Source organism: Parasteatoda tepidariorum, chromosome X1 (genome assembly GCF_043381705.1).
Source record: "Parasteatoda tepidariorum isolate YZ-2023 chromosome X1, CAS_Ptep_4.0, whole genome shotgun sequence".
Lineage (NCBI taxonomy): Eukaryota > Metazoa > Arthropoda > Arachnida > Araneae > Theridiidae > Parasteatoda > Parasteatoda tepidariorum.
In genome coordinates this window covers 52113728-52128186 of record NC_092214.1, presented here as the reverse complement: position 1 = coordinate 52128186, position 14459 = coordinate 52113728, and the positions used below count along the sequence as shown (strand labels likewise).

The window sequence follows — 14459 nt, the reverse complement described above, 5'->3', positions numbered from 1 at the left end:
TATATATATATATCTTAACATTATTTTATGTTCACAAGTTACCAAAAAGCTTGGTAATCTTTACAGAAGCTCTTTGTTAATTATTTGGTAAATTTAACAATAAAACATGGTTTCGTAATAAGTGATAATTAGTGATTTAAAAAATTTAGTGAAATTTAGTAATTTCATTATGTTACCTTATCGTAAAAACACTTTACTCGGTTAAATTTAATGTTTGGTTTTGTATTTTTTATTAAATGAGTGGCAATAAGATCTATTATTTGAAAATCAGAATTTCCGGTTAGCCGTTGCGATATGAACAGAAAAATTACCAAATGAATGGTTTAAATACCATATATTTTGCTATATTAACGAGAATTACGGTATTATATATATATATATATCAGCAAACAATGTCAATTTTATAGTCAATTTTATAGTACCACAACACAATTTAGAAAATTATTTCTTTAGAAATCTTTAACCATTAAATTGGTACAAGTAATTATCTCAGCAAAATTTTATCTAAATTGTGTTTACTCAAGCAAAATTGCAAGATTAGTTTAAAGATTAGAGATGTTTAACACGCATGCAAAGCTTAATTGCCTTAGTCCAGTGAATTTATGTCTGCGTTCTGCTCCTATGTATTAAAATATTCAATGTTAGTTATTTAGCGCTAAAGTTAAATATGCTTCAACTGAAAATCAGTTTAAAATGCGTTACTTCCATTTCCTAATTTGCGCTAAATTATTTGGTACTTATACTTTCATGTAGATTTGAAAATGTATCTAGGTCATAAGAATTATCTTTTGTAGATGGCAAGTGTAATTCTCCAGATATTTGTATAATCGCTTCTGTTAGTAAACATGTTCAAATTCTGTTTTAACCTCAAACCGTAACGTATTTATTACAGCTAGAGTTTCGAATTAATATAATTATATTGAAACTAATTCCTACGTTTATTTCATATATATTTTTTATACTTGCAAATAACATTAAAATAAAATTAATTCAGAAAATGTTGCTAAAAGGGATTCGATTAATTATTGTTAATAAATAATAACTATTAATAATAATTACTTAAATAATTTTAAAAAATCTATGCATTAAGGCAGGACTACAAACAAAACACTTTTTTATATTACGCATGCATATTAATAGAATAATATTTTATTTTTCGTGTCTTCTATTAAGTTTGCCTACATTGAGAATAATCAAACAAAATATTTATTTAAATTTTAAAATTCCTTTTTAACGAAGGCATATTTTAATTTTTCGAGAATCGAGTAGTAAAATAATTTAAACAAGAATTCTGGGATTTTTCTTTTGATTACAAAAAATTTATTTACAGATGAATTTGGATTTCGGGATACAAATTTTTATTCAATTATTGTCATTTTTTGTTCAATATCTGTAAGAACCAATGTGTTTGATAAACTTTTGCACTGAGACAATGTTACAGTTTAAAAATTTAGGGAAAACAAAACTATTTTACCTTTTTAATGATATCAAAATTCTGCTAAATCAAATTTACTTTTTAAATTTGATACAATTTACTAAAAGAAGAAATGTTCAATTATTTTGAATTTTTGATGTATATATGATGTCCTAAAAGTTCTCAAGCATGATAAATATAGTAATTCAATCATAATATTTATTCTAGTCTTCATTAATTCATTGCGTAGAATTTTATGAAGTTTTATAAATTTTTGCAGATACAAAGCTTTTGAAATAATAGAAATGCACAAAATATCGTTCAACATGAAGAAAAACGGAAAAAAGCGATAGGAATCAATTATGGTACGCAAGAGACAAATTTTTCTTCTGTGATGACATGAGAAATTGTTTATACTGAAACAGACCAATAATCCTCAAAATGATCAATTTTGGACAGTAAGTATTGATTTAAAACGTACCTCACGATAACAAAAAAATATATAAAAAAAGCGGCTTTTTGAGTTCAAAACATGCCTCAATTGTTTAAAGAAATCTAAAAAAGGTAAAAACTTCATTTGATTTTCATTGGTATGGTCGTAAAAACTTTTGCTAAAGTAAGAAAAGACCAAATTTTTGGAGAAAAGTCTTTTTTTTTTTTGACAATTTCTAATTTACAATTTTTTTACAATTTCTAATTTTCTAACATTTTTCTTCTTCATTTAAATTCTTCTTCTTAATTTATTATTCAAAATTCATCTCCTTCTCACATTTTAGTATTCGCATCCGGCATTTGGTTTTTGAATTCAAGCATGCAAGAATTAACATTTTAAGTTTCCCTCTCTACTAAGTGTGAGAACCATATTATTCTCTCGACCTCTTTAACGGACCAATTTTATTTTATTTTGTAACCGTCGTTGAACAGCCGACTCAATTTTCGGGTTTATGACTACTCATGCTGAACTCCGTAGCCTTATTATTTTGAACCCAATCCAGAAGGCAAGGAAACTCCTGGATCAAGTATTGGGAGAAATTTGCCTTCGTGGAGGACTTTCTGTTGGAACTACCCGCATTTACGTTACCTGGAGAGGAAGACCACGAAAACCTCACACGGTTAGCCTGACGGCAAGAGGACTTTAACCCATGATCTGTCTACCACTGAGGATATTTCACGTCAGCACTGGGATCGGTGCAAGCCGGATGCGGAATTCGTGTCGACCAGCCATCACCGGGATCGAACCCCGGTTCACCTCATTGGAAGGTGAACGCTCTATCCCCTGGGCCATCGCTGCTCTTAATGGACCAATTGTAATTACTAATGTTTATCTTTTTCCATGAGACACAAATTATCAAGGGGAAAAACTTGTGTTACTTTCTCGAAGAAGAAACTCGAACACACTGATTTCAGAGTGCGATTTGAAGCTATGCCAATCTTGAAAAATGATATATAAATTATATATACATATATATATATAAATAAATAATATATATAAATAAATAATATATATAAATAAATAATATATATAAATAAATAATATATACATTCCTTTTATCATTACAACATATGGTTATTTGAACTTGAATATCACATGTGGAATTATTTATTTAGTTGCTGATATTTCATTCAAAGACGCTATTTTGTGATTCCTCTTATTCATTTCTAAATTCTCAGCTTTCTATCTTAATAAACTTGCTAGCAAGTTCTTTATATTTCTTTATTGATTTATGCACCTCGTTATAAAACAAGGTAATAATTATTTAACTTTAATTAAATTTTATAATGTGGTGCAATTCCCAAATTAAAAATGCACAAAAATAATGTTAAATATTTAAAAAAATCAAAGCGTAAAATAAACATTAATTAATGGGGCAAAAAAGATTCGCATATTTTGATAATTTATTAATAATTTGGTAAATGAAGGATGAAACTAAAACTTTTAGTACTGATCGGATGGTTTACTTTAGTTTGGATGTTTCGTTATACTTTTAGTAGAAGATTCCTGGTTGCACCTTGAGCAGGAGGTTGCAAAATATCTGGTGCAATTTTTTTTTTCGAATTATAGTTATTAATTTTTATTTTTTTGAGTACTTATTTAAAACTACAATCAAAAAAAGTGTTTATTTTAAGTGGGGAAAAAATTCAAAGATGTAAAATTTATTTATGTTTGAATAAAAAATAGGTTTTATTCTAACAGAGATTTAAATAAAACGAAAGAAGAAACAAGAAAATTAGTAAGTGTCAAGTTCTTTCCAGACCAGGAACCCAAAATGGTTTTCTTCATCCATCAAAGAAAAGTAAAATTGATGCAAATTTTATGACAGCCCCGTATAAAGCTGATGATTCTCTAGTTCAGCTCCAAAGCACTTTTTCTCATTATTTCGGAGATTTTGGAAGATTCGAATGCAAATAAATGCGAGAAAGTTTATTTTCTTCTGAGTATTTGTTTTTGTTCCCGCATTTATCGTTAAAGTAAAAACGAGTACAAATATGTGACACAAAATATTTTGACTTCTAATTTTTTTTTCAATACCCCTGCTGAAAAATTCTTTTGTGCTCTGTGGCATCGTCGCTGAAAAGACTTTTAAGTCTTAGGATGTCATCTTCATGATTATTTTTCTTTCCTATGAAAACTGAATGGTTGATAAAAACATGATTTCATAACGTCGATGACATTTCTGAAACTTCTTGCTTGTTGGGAGCTTTTTTAATAAATAGAAGGAATTCGTAACATCGCGATATTTTGTTTAAAAAAATGATTATTTTTGTATCACTGGACAATTAAAGATAGTAAAAGTATTTTCATTTTTGTATAATTTATGCTATTTAGGGCATTAAAAACATACAATTAACATCTTTTCTTTAAAAAAAAGCTTTTTCTTTTTTGAATTTACAACAAACGATAGCAAAAATAGTCAATAGGTTTGCAGTTTAATTCCAAGTGTTTATGTTTTTTTCCTACTACATTCCTTCTGAAAATTATTTTTTCAATTTCTTTATTTTTATTTTAAAACAAGAGGAAGCAATTACTTATAATTAGCTTTATGTTTGTGGTTTCGCATTGTACTGTTGCTTGTGCATTGTTCTTTTTTCTAAAGATATGATCTTTCAGTAGTTTCTGAACTTTTTCATCTTGCGCTTCCATACGAGGTTTTAAATTGTATTACGACAGCACAGTAATGTAATTATTGTCTACGATGTAATAATTATTGCGCGTAAACAATCCTTGCTTCACATGTTTTACACCAGAAACAGAAAACCATGAAAGTAACAGTAAGTGGAAAGAAAATAAACGCAATTCTGGTTTATTAAATTCTAATCGATAAAACCAAAATATATTGTTGCATTACGGTTTTTAAACCATCATTTCCCCATTGTTTTTATTAATATGGCAATAGTTTATCAGAAAATCTGGTTTTCAAAATTATAATACTTATTACTGTATACGTTTTGAAAAAAAAATATGAAACTGAATATGGAACTAAAATATAAATATATGAAATATAATTATAACTGAATAAATGGTTTTTATGCTATTTTCTAAGGTATGATAATTTAATTACCAAATTCTACCACATTCAACAAATTTAATTACATATTATAAAATATTATTTTGTTAATTTTACTAAAATGATGACTAAATCACTTCTTTAAAAATTAAAGTTTTTTGTGTTCCCATAAAGACAGAAACGCTGTAAATTGTAACATGATCTGGTAGTTTTGATTATACTTTCTTTTTTGAGTGCCCAGGAAATTCAAAATTACCTTATTTCCTGAAGTTTCCTTTTTTTAGAAAAGCAACTGCTGAAAACCCTACTTTGTTTAAGTATGAAGCAGCAAAAGTGAATAGAAGCCTCATAGCTTTCCACACTGAACAGAGTGTTCAAAACTTAATTTTTTTTTCTCCAAAACTACATCAACTCTTCAAAATTCAGCTTTTTAAATTACAACAGATTACTAATGAAATATTTATATTTTGTTTGAAATCATGAACACGTTACGGCAATCTCTGTCTTTACCTATTCCTCCCTAACACAGGTTAACCACCCTTGCACAGGTAAATCCCATCAGGAAATTTTGGGTACCAATAATTGAATTTTTAAAATAAAATACACTGTTACAACCAATTACTGCAAGAAAGTTGGAATAGAAGACAATAAAATTTTTACCGCATATTAATGCACTAAAAAAATAGTCTCAATGTAGCTCATGCATGTCTCAAAAGGTGACTAAAATGGGTACCCAGCGTCTGGGGGTACAGCTGGGCACCCTGACCCTGGGAATTATATCAGGGGATTGGTCCTCCAGGCTGGGGTTTGGCCGTGGGGCCAACTACCCCACCCAGTGAAAGGCCTCCAGTTCAGAAACCTCAACAATGTGCATATACCGGCTCCGTTTTACCCAGATGACTCGGCATGGAAAGAGACTTGAGATTTGGAACACTAGATGTCTCAACGATATCGAAAATGACCTGAAAACCCTAAAGTTTAGAAGTTGGAAGGGAGTTGCCATGGCTAAGAGGCGCTGGCATTTGTCAGCTGTTGAGGGAGCCAAAGCCTGCAAGGGGCTGTTGCACTAACAAAAAAAAAGAAGATTAATACACTAACAACGTTGATGATATGAGGGAATGAGAATTTTTCATTGTCTCCTCAAGTTCTTGAACCATGCTGCACTAATACTTGTAAAACTTATATACTTATAGACTAATTTAACGAAGTTTTTTTTTAAAGCAAAGAGCATGTTGCAGAGTTAATCACTCAGTATTAATTACTTTTCGAGACCTCTAAGTTTATGTATTGTTATAACTGCCATAAAGAACGTCACTTTATATAAAAAAAAATAAATCAATGAAAAAATGCTAGTTTTTTTTTTGAAGAAAAAATTGCAAAACAAGTAAACTTTTCTAAAACTTACTTATAAATTAAAAACAGCTGCATTATTATTTGAGACACTTCATATAATTAACATCTCAATATAAAGATATAATGATGTTCCGCAACATTCAGTTCAAGTTCGTTCGAATAATTTGAAACAAACTTAAAATGAGTTTTTTTTGTTTATTCTAAATAACATTCTTTCACTAAAATTAATTAAAGCTTTGGAGGAATAAGAACGAAGAAAATGTAAATTCCTTAATTACTTTATTACCACTTTGATTACTTAGTCTTTCGGTCACAGGGATAGGGAAAAATTCCGGTGAAAGCAGGTGTTTAGTTCCTGTCAGCTAGGACCCTAGTTACTAAACTATTAACTTTGAATAAGGTAAATTATTTTTTCATGTTTCTGTTTAAGTATGCAATAAAAATCTATAATCTAGTTTTCGAAAAATAACTAGTGAATGAATGCGTAGGTAATGATTTCAAAGGATACAAAAAATCTTCTAGTAATGTGTTTTAAAAATGCTATTTACGTTTTATTTAATTGTTTCAATTAATTTGAAAAGAATAAAAAACATTCAGTATTGTAATAAAAAAAGAAACTCTCTAAAAGAGATTTGTCGTAATTAATCTTCAATTATTTAGGAAAATATGGTTAGTCAAAATTAAGTATAATTTGCATCACAATTTAACAGAAATATTGCTTTTTTGATTTTATGTCAACCCTTTCAGGTTTAGCGTTGCTTTAAAACAAAATATTGGTTGGATCTCCTAATTATTTTTAGGGGGGATTTTTTTATTCTCGATAAAAAAAAAACATGGGGATGCTTTTTTATTAGTTTACTCTTTTTCTTTTGTAGAATTTGCACTCATTTTTTTAATAATCATTGTTTTCATGGATTGGTAAGTGGCCTCAGTATTAGTTAATTTTTTGTATTCAAAGAACTTTTTAAATATATGGCTTGCTTATTGTTATGCTTATTTATGAAAACCTCGTGACAAAATCATCTAAAAAGAAAATAGAATTAATTAATTTATTTTAAAAATTTTGAAATTTATGGTAAATAAGATACATTACGGAACGGAAATACAAATTTGCTTTTTTAAATCAATTTTTAAGTTCTATTTGCAGAAAAAGCAATACATAAAAGTAAAATCAATTGTTTTCAATGTATATGTATATGAAAATATTACTTTGTAATATAGTTTTTAGCAGATATTTTGTGAAGTGAACTCAATAAATATGCTCTCATTTTTAGTATCGATGGGTTGTAACTAAATGTTGATTTTAAAAAAAGTTTATACCTGATTTCAAATCATATCATTATCATCGTTTTCTATAACTGTCCTTTAACGTATGGTTAAAATATGAATCGGTAACAATAGACAGTCTCATAGGTAATAGGGGTATTGCAGAACTTGTTGAAAGATATGATCAAATGCTCCACTACACTTGTATATTGATTGTATACTTGTATATTGAGTTGCTTTTTTTAAATTTTTAAAGTAATATATTAGCTTTTTTTAAAATCTTTTTGAATATATTTATTTTTTTAAGCTATGGGTTTTTGCATTTAAATATATTTTCAGTAAGTATTTTCAGCAACAAAAATTATACAGGAAGAGAAAATAACTCAGATAAATGTGACTCAGAGCTATTTTTTTATACATTTAAAATTAACTAAGAAATTGACGAATGTTTTAGTAATTAAATTAACAAATTTATTTATTAAAAAAGATTAGTTAAAATACCTGCTTATTGAATAATAATGAAACTGCATGTTTTGATAAAAATTTTGTGAGAGTTAAAATTATTAAATAATATTCAAAATTTTTTTTCCTTGAATTTAATTTAAAAAAAAATGTTTTAATCTTTTGTGTTCCATTTTCCGATATATAGGTTAATAATATAGGTTAATAATACCATGGATTTATTAGTATAAAACTAAAATAAATTAATTATAACAATTACATTTTTATTAATTTTTCCGAAATCATTATTATAACTGTAAATTTCTGAGCTCTATTTATCTAAGGATCGTGAAATCTAAATATTACTTTCATTACCATGCAAGAATATTGTTTAAAATGTGTAGTTTTTCACGCTTGAAGAATTCTTAAAACTTTTATCAGAATTCTGAAACCGCTTTTTTTTCTTTCTTTTTGCATCTTTTCTTCTTAGAGCTTTTCTTCGGCTATCAGCTTGAATTTATACCAAAACCATGACACCTATCCTTTGCTCGTGCATAGTTTTCCATGAATATTGGATGTGATGGGAAAAAATCTCGCCAAAATGCTATACTAGATGAGTCTGCGCTTTATCATACACGCGCCAAAAATTTCATGCAAATTTAATAAGAAAATTTATTTGTTTGATTTCGATTTTGCATTCAAAAACGTGCATTGGTTTCAGGTGGTGAATTTCTTTTCTTTCAGCAAGTGTATTCTTTATTTAGATTACAACTTGCATGAAGACCTGATTCAAAACAAAATTTCCTATTTTAAGTTCAAATGTTCCATTGTCACTAGTTGCATTTTCTACTATGGATTTATTTTTATTGCATTCGTAAATAGACAACAATTTATTAGTGTATACAAGAAAGCAGACTTTAAAAGTGGTGCTGCGGCCATAATATAAAATTCGAAATTCTCACATTTATCTTAAATTCTTATTGAAATGTAATAATCTATGCTATATTAAAATCTTAGTATTTGAAATTTTATCAGGAATTAATCACTAGGCCACGTCCACGCATCCCTGCCGAGTTATTACTATCCTGGCTTACCTGGTTATTTTTAAAAATAAATGAAAAATATTAAAATTAGTTTTTTTTAGTAAATAAAGCACATTAAACCTACTTTTTATGCCAAGAAACTACTTTCAACTAATAGTAATAAATCCTTAATATATTTCATAGTCGCTAATGTACAGTACGTAAAAAAATGAATGGACCACTCTGAATAACTTTTAATCGAATAATCGTATCTGCACGTTCTAGGACTCAATGCTAAGGGTTCAAATATGCTAATTGATTAGAGCAGCCGATATTTTAAATTACGAAATCAGACAGAAAAACGTACTTTCTCTAAATAAGCATATGGTTTTTAAAATGTCCTGGATTTATAACCCTTGAAGTATAAAGGTATGGATGCAATCTAGGAAATATGGTCTCAATAGTTATTTTTAGAGAAACGACTATTTCAAAATTTGATTTCTCGGAGACTGATCGACAAATTTCGCTTAAATTTCACATTTTGTTATTTAAAATTGCATTTTTTAAAGTGATGTAAACAATGTTAAACCTTACATTAAATTTTTTTGAATATTATTAAGTAAAAAAATAAAAAATTATAAGTATTTACTAAATCTTATATTTCGCATGGAGTATCTTTGGAGAAACGAATTACATAATTATGTGCAAAACATTTTTTTTTCAGTTTGTTTAAAAAGTCCTCGAGATGTGACGAAATATGCAAAAGGGAAATTAACATGAAGGGATTCAAACCTCCAGGTTCCCAGATTGCGATTACCCCCTATATTTTACAGGTCAAAAATCGGAATCCGTTGAAAAAAAGTTATGTTGATTCAGAAAAAGTACGTTTTTGTGTCTGATTTTGTAACTTAAAAATATTGTCAGCAATACTTAATTTGCATATTTAAGGTCACCCACAAGATCCATTAAGATTGAGTCCTATAACACGACGATCCGATAATTAGATCAAAAGTAATCCGTGGTGAGGCTTTTTTTTATTTTGTGATCTGTTGTATATTTATATATTATTAAAAGATTTTTCATAGCTAGATCGATTCAAGCAGAAACATCTAGAATTAGATTCTTTATTTATACTGGTGCTTAAACAGGCAATAAAGTAATAAATATCTTTATTACTTTTTCCATATCAAATACAGATATTTAAATTCCAGTCTTTTCATTCATATCCAGATATAGATTGCATAGGAACGAAATTTAATATTATTGGTTCTGAAAATAATTCTTCAAATCGAGTTCATATCAATAATCTTTAAGGAATAATTGTTAAATTTTAAAGTGTAAATTCAATCAAATTATTATGAAAAAATGAGGCACTTTTTGACTCAATTTTGGAGAACTGACGTTTTGAAAGTTCTAAAAATTGGAAGCAAATACCTAGGGAGATTTTTGAAGAGGTTAAAAGGAAAAGTAGATTTGAGAATAACTGCTGTTATATGAGAGAATAAATAAAAAATCTAAGCTCTTATGCAAAATAAATTCAAATTTCCATTTGTTTTTATACAGTAAATAACAAGATAGATGCTTTTAAAGCATCTTTTTCTGAGCTCAGGTTTGAGAATTGAGCTTAATATTAAATCTGAACTATAAATATTTTAAATTGAAGTTTTAAGCAATTTTTTTTCATGCAAGCTATAAATGATATTCTGTTTCTAACAAGAAATAAAATCTAGCGTCAAAATACTTGTTTAAATATACGGCATGCGTACAAAGAATACCTTTCTTGTATTTGTATTTGATTAAACCTGATCTTCAAAATATTAAATTATATAAAAAACAAGAAAGTAAAGACAATTTTTGTGAAAAATGTTTTACGTATTATGTTTTTAATGCTTTGAACTATAATGTGTATTGTTATTAAACGGTGTCTATGTGAATAATAACTACTCACATGAGATACTCAACTTTAGTTAGTTTCTCCCTCTTTAGTTCTTAGCAGCTTAATGTGGTGTCAAGGTATTTTAATTTGCAATGTGCTACTTAATAGTATAACGCAAGTTTCACCTTATGGAATATTGAGTAGTTAATATTTGAGATAGCCCCACTAGCTGGCAAATTTAAAATTCTGTTTCATTTCTAGTTAATTTAATTAGAATTACATGCTCCCACAGCTTTGTAATTTTAATGAAAAATCTAATCTATACGCAGTAAAGTATCATCAGTATTGTTTCCTTTTAATTTCTAAACTGTTATTTAAATTAATAAGCATTTTTAACAATAGGGAAGGGTTAACAGTAAAGAAGAGTAGGGTTAACAATAGAGAAGAATTCCATTCGCTATAGCTAAAGTCATTTTTTAACATTAATTCTTTTAAATGTTTGTTTCCGTTTAAAAAAATAGAATAGACAGACAAATAAAAATTTACTTAAGTGATGGCAAAAATTTGTCTTATCTAATTTGGTCTACTAATAATGATAATATATTAAAACACAATGTAAATGGAGACGCCTGGCAATATGCATTTAGCTTCTCTTTTGAAATATACTGAAATATTAAAGAAACAAATAATAAATATTATACAAACCAAATTTATTCACACATTAGTTAAACCGTATAATGTAAGGCATTTTATGATTTAAATAATATTCAGTTGATAATATTTTACTATATATTAGATATCACAGGCGCTAAATCTTCTGTATTTTTTAAAAAAAGTACTTACATGCTTTTAGTACTACAAAAAAGTACTACAAATACGCTTCAAATCAGTAGATCAGACGTAAATGGTACAAATTTTTTTTATGTGTGATGGTTATGAATAAAACAGTGTCATAAGACAGTTGCACACTTTAAAAAGATAAAATTTTATATTAATGATTAGTTTAAAGAAAAAATAGTATGCCTGCATTACTTATATAATTATTTTTTTCAGAGGAAGAAAGGAAGAGATTATTCTTTGATGTTAGTCAGTGAAGAGCATTTTATTTTTTCCTTTTAAAGGCGAAAAAAAATCTTGAAATCTTAGCGCTTTTGCGACAAAAAGAATTTTGTGTATATTGATTTCTGACATCGGGAATACTCGAACCAATTTTTTTAACTATGAGATGTAATATAAAACTGAAAAAAATCTTCACGGAAATATGCTCCTAAGAATTATTCTGATAAGAAAGAAAAATTTGAAAGAGAAGAAAAGAAAACAATCCTCTCAACATTCTTAAAAAAACTCTTTCTCCAATTTAACTATGAGAGTGTTATTTCTTTCCTATTTTATTTTTAACCCAGCTGCTACGAAAAATATATTTTTATACTCTTAAGTAACTAACATTTATATCTTAAAAGTCATACAAATAGTTCTTCTGCCAAAACCATTAAGTATGAAAAGGTGTATTGATTTTAAAGAAAAGAAGATGTTTTGGAAAATTTAGTTTACATCAGCTACAATGTACTTAAATGTAGAGTTTCGAAATATATTTCATTGTTCATTTTATCAACAGATTTTGCATTATACATTTTAATTGCATTTTATTAATTCTGAAAATAATTCTGTGTTTTAGTATAACTTTTAATGGGGTATCAAAGCTAATATTATTTGTTGAAATGATTACTTAATAGGCTACTGATACCTAGAAGTTTCTCTGGATGGAGTAAATACGAGTCCCGTCACCATTAAACAATCCACCCAACCCAGAAGACAAGGGAGCTTTTGGATACTGTATTGGACCGAAATAGCTTTCGTAAAGGACTTTCTGATGGAACTAACCCGCATTTGCGTTGCATGGCTAGGAAAACTAGGAGAGCAACTTCCCATGGAGCCTTCTTGACCGAACGATATGGCAAACGCTGCGCAAATCATGGAGGTACACACTGGATGTATCTTCGTGCTGTCCTTATCTGTTTTGTGCTACCTGTTCCTCTATATGATGAAGGTTTATAATTCGAAATTGAGCACACAAGCCGGCAAATATACACCGAAGAGCCATTACATTATGACCACTCTGCTAATAACATGTAGGACCACCTTTAGCCCTCAAAACTGCTAGCACCCGCCATGGCATTGATTCCTCAAGGTGCTGATAGGTAGTCTGAGGTTTCTGATTCCAAGCGCTCACCAACTGGTCTTGAAATTCCCTCACATTACGAGGGGGTAGCGAGGCAGTGCGAATTTGGTTTTCCAAGTAGGACCAAAAATGCTCTATTGGATTAAGGTCAGGTGAATTTGGGGTCCAAGACATGACTTGAAAGTCACTGGAATGTTCCTCGAACCAATCCATGACGATTCGACCCTTATGACATGGTGCATTATCCTGTTGGTAAACACAATCCCCCGCGGGAAAAACTGTTTCCATGAATGGGTGAACCTGGTCTGCAACTATGTTCAAGTAGCTTACAGACGTCAGGTATTGTTCCATGAGGATTATGGGTCCTAATGTGCCCCATGAAAACATTGTTCCTGGGCGAGAAACCATGAAAACCTGGGCGAGCGCATTGTTATAGATGGAAGGTGGTCATAATGTAATGGCTCTTCTGTGTATGTAATTCCAATAAACCAATATACCACTAAACAACTTCTCATGGTTAACGCATCGGCAAGGGGATTCTAGGCCATAAACCGTCTACCACTGAGGATATCTTTGGTCAACACTATGGGAACCGGGAGCAGAATTCGTATCAACCAGCCACTACTGGAATTCGAAACTGGATAACCTCATAGGGAGGTGAACGCTCTATCCCTCGAGTAACCACAGCTCAGACGTTATGTTTAATGAGTTTTATATGAGAAGTGCTAAATAGTTAAAGATACACAATTCTACGAAATGAAACAAAATACTTTTTATTCAATGTATCTCTTTTATAGTTATTTAAAAATTTTTGATCTCTGTCACCTACTTAACTAATAATTCACACCTACTGCAGTAATTACGCAAACCTTTAATAATTTTTGTATAATCCTAACATTTATTTCCCCAAAAGAATATAAATTCAAAAATAGTTTTCATACCAGTTTATTATTATTTAAGCTAACAATAAACTAAATAAGTTAATAAAAATAAGAATTCTATTTTTAAAGCATATTAATCTATATATACAGCATATATCTGGTTCATCTCATTAGGAAGCGAACGCTCTATCCCTTGAGCCAACGTGGTTTTGGCTCCTTTATATATTAATTTTTAGTCTCAGTTTACAGCACTAATATATAACATTAAATTCAATGCGAATAATGTTTGGATTTCATACAATGCAGCCTCTTATTAAAATATTTTCAATACTTGAGCATAATTATGGGAAAGTTTAGCCACGTTTTGGAGTAGATTATTTTTGAACAAAATTTTCACGTTTTTGTAAAAAGTAGAATAATTGAGTGCATTTCCTTCGTTTGATTTACTAAGACAGAAAAAAATATTTTTACACTTTTTTTACGTGGGTACATTAAAACATACTAATAAAACAACTACCTGC

At 28.8% G+C, this 14459-nt stretch overlaps 1 protein-coding gene and 1 long non-coding RNA gene across 3 annotated transcripts in view; one reads left to right on the top strand and one right to left on the bottom strand.

The window, feature by feature from the left end:
* Positions 1–14047, top strand: part of LOC122269369 (uncharacterized) — a 19657-nt gene extending 5610 nt beyond the window's left edge. The window contains exons 2-3 of one of the 2 annotated variants that reach the window (XR_006225146.2): positions 1695–1872; positions 12612–14047. This is a non-coding gene — a long non-coding RNA (uncharacterized lncRNA). Of the gene's footprint in view, positions 1–1694; positions 1873–12553; positions 12571–12611 lie in introns of those variants that run through there. The other variant, XR_011638182.1, reaches the window with a different exon arrangement.
* The window catches only part of LOC107443694 (fasciclin 1), a 264168-nt gene that overhangs the window by 144657 nt on the left and 105052 nt on the right, over positions 1–14459 (bottom strand). The gene's annotated exons all lie outside the window — the stretch shown is intronic.